This window comes from Pan paniscus, chromosome 11, assembly GCF_029289425.2.
Source record: "Pan paniscus chromosome 11, NHGRI_mPanPan1-v2.0_pri, whole genome shotgun sequence".
Taxonomy (NCBI): domain Eukaryota; kingdom Metazoa; phylum Chordata; class Mammalia; order Primates; family Hominidae; genus Pan; species Pan paniscus.
The window spans coordinates 38,405,221-38,417,306 of NC_073260.2; positions in this window are offsets into that span (position 1 = coordinate 38,405,221).

The following is a 12,086-nucleotide window of genomic DNA, read 5'->3' on the forward strand; positions in this document are numbered from 1 at the left end:
CGCCTCGGCCTTCCAAAGTGTTGGGATTACAGGTGTGAGCCACTGTGCCAGGCACATTTCATTTTTAATAACAGTATCTGCAATACTGACAGGATTGAATCAAGATGGCAAATACTATAATGGAGGAGCTGGAGGCCACTGCCACTTAATAATTGCTGATATTAAATGTTTACTATATACCAGGAACTGGGCTATACATTTTATAGAAACCATCTCATTTAAACCTCAAAAATAACCCTATGGGATATACAATGTTCTTATCTTCATTTTAAAAAGGAAAAGAAACAGCTATGGCCCAGAGAAGTTTAGCAGGCCCCACAGCTATTAACCAGTAGAGTTAAAGTACCTTGAGTCCAGAGCCCATGTCACCAGTCATCATACCTAACCATTCTATCAGCCATTCTGACCATTTGTCAACTTGACAGATGTGGGGGTTTGTTCCATTCCTCCTTGCTTAGATGGCATCTCTCCCCTCCTTACCATTCTTGCAGCTTCCAACTCAAGCTACAATATCAATCCTTGCTGACACAGTAATCTTAAAAATAAGTGTAACTAGTAAAACAGGATCCCAAAGCAAACTCTGAATTATACCTTCTTTACTCGTTTTCTGCAATGGCTACCAATGTCCACTAAAGATATATATCTCTGTCTCATAATCCCAGGATGCAATAATCTCATCCAAACCCAGAGGAGATATGTGTGTTGCGTGTTTAAAAGGTAAGAACTGGGTAACTCTACATTAGGAAAACTGGATATATTTGATCAGTACAATGATATGTTGTGCTATTGTTTAAATAAGTGTTACCCAAACTGTACTCCTTTGACCTCCTTGCTTTAGAGTTATTTGGAATGGTTTTTAAATGCAGATCTGTAGGCCTCCCTCAGCCTGTCTCCAAAAATTCTGGAAGGGGTATGGAACTCAGTAATTTTTATTTAGCAATTCACAAACTGCCCTAGTATTTTGGATATAGATGCACAACAGAACCCCTGGCCCCGTTGTGCTTGTTTCTATACTCTTCAGTATTGTATAACTTGGTTTTGCAACTGTTTGACATATTAAAGATCAGGATTTATGTTACCTCAGAGCTTACAGAATAATTTATTACTCCAATCATTATCAGAATAGATTACTGATATTATAGGTACACCCAAATATTTCAAGAATTTTATGTACTCTATTGTCATGGAGGCCCAGTGTGCAATGATACACACACAGCATGCCCCTAAAAGTAGCAAACAAAATTTAACTTGAGTACTTTTTATGCATATTATGTCATACTGATCTTTAATTGCATTAGCCCAAGCACTGCAGAAAGATGCTAATCAGTATTTTGAGTACAAAGCGTTTTACACTCAACAAAAGCTTAGGAAACTGCTTTATTAAATCCTTCTCCTGAGGATTCACAGTCATACTAAATTTTTGAGAGGCTCCAGTGTGAAAAAGAAACTTGTTAACTTTATATAGTATTTCACACACACACAAAAAACTTATTTGTGCAGAGGATAAGCTTTTTTTCCTTCTTTTCTGCACATTTCTTACCACCAATTTGCTTCGTTCTGAATTAATTTACTCGACAAATGTATGTTGTAAATATGTGCAACACTATAAGCTAGGCAGTTATGTTAGATCTGAGGATAAAATGATGACTAAACTAGACAGACTCTTCAAGAGCCACATTCATTATCACTTGAAACTTGTCAAGTCACACAGGTTTCTCATAGCCCAAGGGGCTCTGATTCAATGCAATCAGCTATATTGCCTCAGTTCCACTACTGACCTTACTTTAGTTACAGCTTTCAAGAGGCTTCGAGAATCTCCAAACAAACCCAGAGCTGCTGCTGAGCTGGGCTTGACAAGCAGAAGAACTCCCCAGGTGGCTGCATATCCAAGTTAGCCCTGTAACAAGTAGAGTATTATAGAATCTGTTTTGGCATACATAGTGCAGTGGCTGCTTCAAAACAGGCATTTGAACTGGTTGTTGAATCAAAATTTAACCTGCAAATTTTTGTGCTGGGCAGGAGTTTTTTCATACCATGAAATAATGCTAATTATTTGTAAGGCTATTTTGAACATCCACTGACAAATAATGCAGATAATTGAGGTATTTATTTGATAACGCAGGTGGACAATCCTTTGTAATTACACTTTTGTTGCTATTGGCTTATTACTTTTCTCCTGAAATAGGGAGCACAAATGAGTTCACTGAAAAAGCAGATCTTCCTTTTACCCATAATACTATTGCTTTGAGAATGACTGAAAGCATGGTACATAACAGACACATAAGAATTAATTTCAGAGTTTTATTTATTTTAATGGTCACACCAATGATACATACTCCTAATTCTGTAACGCTATATATATCCTCATAGCTGTTATAATTTAGGTGATTATAATTTTGTATTTGCAAAAGATGCCTTCCAACATGGAAGATGCAGCTAACCATCCTACAGTACACAGAATTGTAACCTATAAAGGTTTTATGATTGCGAAACATTAAACTCTGCCTTAGTTCCCTCCTATGGCAGAGGAGAAAATACCAGAAATTTAGAAATTGAAATAGGTTCAAAAATTAGTGGTCAAAAGGCTCCTAGTCTTCAATGCACATAGCACAGTGCTATTAGAGATGTCCTACTGACACATAGAGGAAAATACCACTTCACTTTCACAGTCTCCTAATGCATAGGTTATTGTCCAAACTCTTCAATGTGGTTATCAGAGCATGCCACAATTTGTTCCCAATCTACTTACCTTAAACTGTTGCTTATAACCGACTTTTGTAATCCTCAGGAAGAATAACATGACTCACTTTGGTACCCTGTATTCTAGACATCAGCTGGATCCACCCTGCTCATCAACACAGTGACAGATATTGCTGCCAAATCTTGCACACATCCACATTACAACTACTAGCTTTCAATGCCTTGTGCTGTTCCTATTTTTATCTGACCAAATAATGGAATGCTTTGCTTTGGAATTTGGACAAAACTGACAAAATCAGACCTAGACTAAATCAAATATGTTTGTTTCTTTGGATATGTTTGTTTCTTCAAGGCTGCAGAATTATCCTTCATCTATTTAATCAAGAAATAGTTAGCAAATGCCTACTGTCTGCCAGATACTCTGCTAGGGAGTGTAGATGCAGCAGGGAAAATAAGAAGACGTCTGGAATTAAAAGTACATTTTCTCAAACCATATGAGGTTCAATTCTGAATATGTAAGACAATGTGCAAAATTAAAATAGCTTCTTCGTTTTGAAGTTGTATGATCAATTTGGGTCATATAGGCCTATAACCTCTTCCAGGCTCACTCCCCAACCAGCCCACCAGCCACCTCTGCCACTATGGGGCTATTTATGGAATCCTAACTTTCAGCTGAAGAAGTTTCAAAAGGAATACTAAGTAGAAAATATGATGGAAAAAATAAAGCTCATTTGGGAGGTAGAATTAATAAAAAGTATTAAAATATAATTGAGTGACATAAGTCCCTTGTGTAAGAGAATGTAGTATGCAGGTTACATGTTATGGTTGAGATTCTCTCCCAAAAGAAAATTATCAAAGATACCACTCTGGCAATGTGAAGTTTACCATTTAGCATACCAAAAAAAAAATGCAAGTTGTGTTACGGCTTTATAACTTGAATTTGGGAAACTATCATCTGATTTAAAAAGAGAAAATAAGTGTGAGTAGGAAATTAACATTCTGTTATCAAAAATCTAGACTTCAATCTCTTAGCAGAAAATTTTACAATTTTTCTATTAATCATTTATTTACCTTTTAACATATGAGTTTCTTATTTGCCTGTATTTATTATTATCCATTGAATAAAATCTATCAGTCTTCTAAAATCTATCACTCTTAGAGAGCATAGTATAACTAGATATGGAATATAAATGCAATATGTGCATGTTTATTTGCATACCAATAAACTGTAGCACTAAACAATTCATTTGGGGAGCTTGTTTGTGATAGCACTTTATGAGGTGGCTTTAAACAAAAGGTAGAAGAAACTGGAGCTATTTGTGTTTGTCTCAAGAGAATAAAAGCTTTTTCCATGAGTTCTCTGATGCATGTAATGTTTGAGATTTACAGAAATAGCATCCTTCTCTCAAGAGAATAAAAACACCTCCAGGCAGAAAAATAACCCTGCAACATGTAACTAGCAGGTAGTCTGTTTCATCAATTACTTAGATAAAAAATGCAGAAATTTGAGAAAAACAATTTTAAACTCCATTACAAAAGCACATATTTCCCTAACAGAGCTGATAGTCCATTCTGCTCCACCAAAAGAGAAGGCATAGAATTAATCAACTCAATTCTTTCTGTTTTGCCCCTCTGTCCTCCCCAGTTCCCTCTTTTACCCCATAGAAATTCTAAAGTTCCAAGGGAAGCTTTGCAATTAAGGATAGCTTTTCACAGCATCACTGGTCAGCTTGTCCTGCTGTCTACACTGCTGGAAATCTCACTGAATTCTCCAGGTATTCAGTAGCATTCTCTGACAGGAAAGGGGGGAATGAAATCCTTCCTTCTTTCCAAGTTAAAGCTTCTTCATCATCAAAATCCTGAGTTTCCTTCTGCCCCTCTTTAACTCCTGCAGGTTGCCTTTCCCCCGACAGGACATCAGGGTCCTGACATCCTGTTCAAGGGATGCTTTCCCCTGTAACAGCACTAGATTCTTAGCTGTTCCCTTCTTCCTGACCCTCTCTCTTCCCGTGGCTTCTCCATCACTTCTTGAGCCTGGTTTTCCTTGAGCACATCTGACTCTCCTTCTCAACTTGTCTTGCCTTCTTATCTTTGAAATGTTGGTGTTCCAGATGTTTCATCCTCAGTCCTCTTTTGTGTCCTATATTCTCTTCTAAGCTAGGTGTTTTTAGGTAAGTCACTTACCCTCTCTGATACTCAGTTACACATATGTGGTAGGGGTGAAAGAGAGTGGACTGGATAGTTTCTAAAGTTTAATCCCATACTAAAATTCAGTGATAATAACTCAGAAGGAAGAAATGACAGTGGAGATAAAGAACTGCAAATCCTGAATGAAAATAGATGGGCTTGGGAGAATGGATCTTGGTAAGAATACCATGAGAGAACTGGATGCTGCAGCTCAGAACAGGATGCCCCAGTAACCCTGTGGATCCCACTCTCTTTGGGATCCATTGAGATTCTCTAATAAATGCCAAGGGCAGTGTGAAACAGGGAAATAGTCACAAAAGGGAAACCAGAAAAGTGTCTGGATAAGGGGACAGATGTGGGGAATCCTTTTCCTTGCTTCCTAACTCAGAGAAAAGCAAGGTAGAAGCAACATACTCTAAGAGGAGAGTTACTGCTTACCTGGTTTTGCTCCAGGAAGCCCAAGCACAAGACATTTTACTCTGATATTCAATTAGAGCTCACCCAGGATTCAAAACTCTTTTTTGAATCAAAGTACTTTTTTGAGTCAAAGTACTCTTTTTTTTTTTTCAGACAGAGTTTCACAGTTGTTGCCCAGGCTGGAGTGCAATGGTGCGTCATCTCGGCTCACCGCAACCTCCGTGTCCCAGGTTCAAGCGATTCTCCCGCCTCAGCCTCCCCAGTTGCTGGGTTTACAGGCATGCACCACCATGCCCAGCTAATTTTGTATTTTTAGTAGAGATGGGGTTTCTCCATGTTGGTCAGGCTGGTCTCAAACTCTCGATCTCAGGTGATCCGCCCACCTTGGCCTCCCAAAATGCTGGGATTACCGGCTGAGCCACCACACCTGGCCCATCCTTTGATCATGGATTCTATTAGGACAACAAAAGGTTTTCTTAATAATTCCAGGTATTCTGGAACGAAAACTCTACACACATGGTTTATGGGTAACTTACATGTAAAAATGATTTTTTGATGCCTGGATCACAAAGTTATACACAAAAATTATAAAGAGTATTCATTTGGGAGCTGATATAAATGTCCAGCTCTTCCTCAGTAGGGACCTGGTAAGAGGTCACCAGGTGTGGCTCAAAGCTATAGCTCTGTCCTAGCTGGGTTCACCTTCTTTCACTGTATAAGTGTTGTTGATTCTTATCCGTGAATCTTACCCTGCCTACATGGGATGCCTATTCTTGTTTGGGAGCCCTTAGTGCTATCTTCCACCTTCTATCACTGCTCAAGAAGTTTGTTTGTGCCAATAAGTCTACAAAATGCCTGAAGTACATACTCATTACCCAGGTGTAATGGATCTGGCCTGTTCCACAAGACTCAGGTTCAGATAATGTCTTGTCATTTTCTCATATTTGTTTTGGAACAGTGGTTCTCAACTGGGGAACCCCAGAAAACATTTGGCCATGTCAGGAGACCACTTTGTCACACTGAGGGGCTAGGGTGCTATTGGCATCTCACAGGTAGAGGCTAAAGATGCAGCTAACCATCCTACAGTACACAGAACAACCCCCACAGTAAAAAATTATATGACCCAAAATATCAATAGTGTCAAGACTGAGAACCCTCAATTGAGACCCAACTCAGAGTGCTACCAGTCAAGATTCATGGGAACTCACCTAGGGACTCTCTCCCCCATCTCTCCCTCTCTTCTCTCTGGGGGTTTAATAAGTCTGAAAAGACACGTGTGTGACCCTGAGCTGGGCGTGGGGAGTTGTGCCTCTCAGCCTATCGTTACCTGATGTTGTTCCTGGTGGCCAGATGGTACCACTGATCTGACACACCAGGAATTTGTTCTTACCTCTCGTTTCCCCACAAGAGCCCCTGATTCTCATTAGAAATATCTTGATGTCTCAGGATCCAAGACTAACAGAAGGTTTTTTGCCTTTTCTGGAAGAAATGAAAGCCAGGGCTTTAGGCACACTATGCCTTCATTAAACTCTCAAGGGGGGAATCCACATGCCTTTCAATTCTTGCTGATAGGACCACAGCAGTGGAAACAAAGCACAAGGTAAGTTCCCAGTAGGTTCCCCCGCTCTGTATAGATTTGTAGTAACTTAGTCTGATTCTGGTAATGGCACCTCTCACTCTGCCTGCCTCCTTTTAGTCTGTGACTCTGCCTGTCTTCTCCTGAGCTGGGCCTTCAGGGTCCTGAATTCTGCCCCTAGAAAGACTGTACCCTAAAGGGTACTCATCTATACCCTCACTATTGGGCATGTCTATACCCTCACTATTGGGATGGGAGAGGGCAGGAAATTGCCACCCTTTAGACAAAAGAGTAACTCTCTGATAGGACCTCAGAGCTACAAATGGGTGTCACAGGGTGCTAAGCATGAGTCCTCCTGTGGCCTATCTCCCATGTCTCATCCTCACCATCAGTAATGGTCTGAGATTTTCCTGTTCAACCATTTCATACTTGATGTGTGTAGATACCAAGTGATATGGTTTGGCTGTGTCCTCACCGAAATCTCATCTTGAATTGCAGCTTCCACAATTCCCATGTGTTGTGGGAGGGACCAGGTGGGAGGTAATTGGATCACAAGGGCAGGTCTTTCAGTGCTGTTCTCCTGATAGTGAATAACTCTCATGAGAGCTGATGGTTTTATAAAGGGGAGTTTCCCTGCACAAGTCCTCTCTTGCCCACTGGCATGTAAGAAGTCCCTTTGTTCTTCCTTCATCTTCCACCATGATTGTGATGCCTCCCCAGCCATGTGGAACTGTGAGTCCATTAAACCTCTTTTTCCTTATAAATTACCCAGTCTCATGTATGTCTTTATTATCCATGTGAGAACAGACTAATACAACAAGTCTTCATCACAATACTTATATCATGGAATTGTAATTATCTGTATACTCATTTGTTTTCCCACTGGGCCTAGAGCTCCTTGAGGAAAAAGACTGTTTTAGTTATTGCTACAAAGAAAGCACAAGACAGAGTGCTTGTGCATAAGAAGCACTTAGCATTACAGAATTAAAAATGCATTTAACTAAAATATTTTCCAGTGAAATATATGTAAAGATTTATAAAGGAAGGTATTAATAGGGTGAGACTAGCTATCCAGAATTTACAAGGTGATATTTTATTTTATTTTATTTATTTTTTTATTTTTTAGTTCTTTGAGAAATCTTCAAACTGCTTACCATGGTGCCTGAACTAATTTACATTGCCACCAACATTGTGTGTGTGTGTGTGTGTGTTTTTATTATACTTTAAGTTTTAGGGTACATATGCAAAACGTGCAGGTTTGTTACATATGTATACATGTGCCATGTTTGTGTGCTGCACCCATTAACTCATCATTTAACATTAGGTATATCTCCTAATGCTATCCCTCCCCCCTCCCCTCACCCCACAACAGGCCCCCGTGTGTGATGTTCCCCTTCCTGTATCCATGTGTTCTCGTTGTTCAATTCCCACCTATGAGTGAGAACATGCAGTGTTTGGTTTTTTGTCACAAGGTGATATTTTATATAAACCAGTTAAAATACCAATACACAGCTCTTCTGAAGCTTTTAGCACAATGGAATAAAAATCAGAAAGTTTTTTTCTTTTTTTTCTGTCATCTGGAAATTGTGGCAGCAAATAAATTCCTCTGTCTTTTATTTTTGGAAGACGCTGATAAAATTTCACGCATCATCATTTGAATTATTTATTTCACAAGGTTAGACGAAAAACTTACCTGCAAGTTAAATAGAAGAGACACCAGAGTGAGCTTTCACAGGCTTGCTGGCTCTCATAATCTCAAGAGAGAAATGACTAAAATCAAAGTGTTCTATGGAGCTATAAGCAGCTTCTCTCCAATGGCCTTTGTAATCTAAAAGCTGCCTGCTTTTAGAGATAGTTCTGAGTTATATAAATGATCTTTCTATTGGTCTCGTTTAGCCCAAGGTCAGGTAACTAGTATGCATGTGTATTTCATTAAGAAGAATTCTGGTTTTGCACCATTGGATATACTTGACTCACAGGAAAGAGAAATGAATGAATAAAGTTTGCACTTACAGTTTTTTCCTGGCTCTTAGGTCTTGTTACTAAACTGTTGAAACACCTGAATTAAGCCTATGGGAATAAGTTTGAAGTCTTTATAATAGCAAATTATAACCTATGTTTTAAGGTAGCTACTCTCCAGCTACCTTAAAAAGTGGCGTAAAATTATCAATACAATTTATTTTTATTTATTTTAAAAGATTGACCTCTATTATGAAAAAGAGGGACTCAGGTGTTGATGTGAGAATAATTATTATAGCCAATGTAGTTAATATTAATCTCAGATGTGCAAATAAGTAGACCATTATAATAATATTAACAACTTGACCTAAAATATACTTTGAATTTCCATTCCACCAAGATAGGATAAACTTAATCTCACATATTTTGGGGTTCTATACCTCAAAATAATAAAAGCCATATATGACAAACCCACAGCCAACATTATACTGAATGGGGGAAAGCCGAAAGCATTCCTCCTAAGACCTGGAACAAGACAAGGATGCCCATTTTCACTGCTCCTATTCAACATAGTACTGGAAGTCCTAGCCAGAGCAATCAGGCAAGAGAAAGAAATAAAAGGCATCCAAATCGGAAAGGAGGAAGCCAACCAAATTACCTCTGTTTGCTAATGATATACCTAGAAAACCCTAGGGACACCTCTAAAAGACTCCTAGATTTGATAAATGAATTCAGTAAAGTCTGAAGATACAAAATTGTTGTACAAAAGTCAGTAGCATTTATATAATCAATAAAGTTCAAGCTGAAAACCAAATGAAGAACTCAATCTCATTTACAATAGCTACCAAAAAAAATACCTAGGAATATACTTAACCAAGGGGGTTAAAAATCTCTATAAGGAAAACTACAAAACACTGATGAAAGAAATTGTAGATGATGCAAACAAATGAAAAAGCATCCCATGCTTACAGATCATAAGAATCAATATAGTTAAATGACCGTACTGCCCGAAACAATATACAGATTTGATGCAATCCCAGCAAAATACCAATATCATTTTTCAGGAATTAAAAAAAAGTAAATTCATATGGAACCAAAAAAGAGCCCAAATAGCCAAAGCAATCCTAAGCAAAAAGAACAAATCTGGAGGCATCACACTACCTGACTTCAAATTATACTGCAAGGGTAAGGTAACCAAAACAGCTGGTACTCGTACAAAAATAGACACCTAGATCAATGGAGTAGAATAGAGAGCACAGAAATAAAGCCACATAACTATAGCCAACTGATCTTTTTACAAAGTTGACAAAAACATACCTGGGCAAAGGGTACCCTGTTCAATAAATAGTGCTGGGAAAATTGGCTAGCCGTATGTTGAAGAATGAAACTGGACTCCTATCTCTCACCATATACAAAAATTAACCAAGATAGATTAAAGACTTATAGACCTAACACTATAAAAATACTAGAACAAAATCTAGGAAAAACTCTCCTGAACAATGGCAAATAATTCATTGCTAAAATCAAATGCAACAAATACAAAAATAGACAAATGGGATTTAATTAAACTAAAAACCTTCTATGCAACAAAAGAAATAATCAAAAGAGTGAACAGACACCCTGAAGAATGGGAGAAAATATTTGCAAACCATACATTTGAAAAATGACTAATATCTGGAATCTATAAGGAATGCAAACAACTCAACAACCACAACAAAATAACCCCATTAAAAAGTGGGCAAAGGACATAAACAGATATTTTGCAAAAGAAGACATACAAAAGGCCAACAAACATAAAAAAATGCTCAGCATCAGTAATCCTCAGAGAAATGCAGGTTAGAACCACAATGAGATACCATCTTATAGTAGTCAGAATGGCTATTATGAAAAACATGAAAAAATAACAGATGTTGGTGAGGGTGCAGAGAAAAGGGAATGCTTACACACTGCTAGTGGGCATGTAAATTAGTACAGCCTCTATGGAAACACAGTATGGAGATTTCTTAAAGGAATAAAAGTAGATCTACCACTCCATCCAGCAATAATCCCACTCTTGGGTATACACCCAAAGGAAAAGAAATCATCATATCAAAAAATACTTGCACCCATATGTCTATCACAGCACTATTCATGATAGCAAAGATATGGAATCAACCTAAGTGTCCATCAACAGATGATTGCATAAAGAAAATGTGTGTATATGTGTGTGTGTATATATATATATATACACACACCACTATATATATATATACATATACACACATTTTCTTTGTACACACACACACACACACACACACACACATACAATGGAATACTATGCAGCCATAAAAAAAGAATGAACTCATGTCTTTTGAAGCAACATGGATGGAACTGGAGGCCATTATCTTAAGTGAAACAACTCAGAAACAAAGTTAAATGCCACATGTTCTCACTTATAAGTGGGAGCTAAATAATTTGTATATGTGAACATATGAAATAATACATGTAAAATACTCAGAAGTGTGGAAAGGTGGGAGGGGGTGAGGAATGAGAAATTACTTAATGAGTAAAATGTATATTATTCAGGTGATGGTTACACTAAAATCCCAGACTTCATCACTACACATATAGCTATGTAATAAAATGGCACTTGTACCCTCTAAGTCTATAAAAATAAAAATTTAGGGTTCCCTCCCCTTGCCCAAGAGTGTGTTTAAAATCTGGGTGATTTATACAGTGCTATGCCATTTTGATGTAAAGGGTTGGATTCCCATCTGATGTTCAATATCATATTTCTGTGCAGTTTTCCTCTGAGAATGCTGTGACCCCTTTTGGTTCTCTGTTATCAATCTGCAGAGATCACCACTAAAAGAAATATCACCAGCTTCTCTCTGCCTGCCCCCTTCAAGTTGGATGTATTTCTCTTCTTCTTCCTTTTGTTTTATGGACACGTAATATATTCTAACATTTCTGTGTCATACTGAGACATCAAAATCTCCACCAAACTGGCTAAGACCCATTCTTTCTAAACTTACCACACCTGTTTCCTCTCTGAACTCCAGGCTTTCCCCAGAAAGCAAGGTACAGGATCCATCTTCCTGGACCAATCCATCCACCTTCTTCTACCTGGGAGTTAGCAAAGTCAACCTCTTTCTCTTCCATCCCAAACATTTTGGCTGTGCCTAAGCTTCTCTCCAGTCACCTAAGGGCCTAGGTTTTTTGGAGACAAAGTCAATAAGACTCCTTTGTTTCTATCTTTTATCCTATC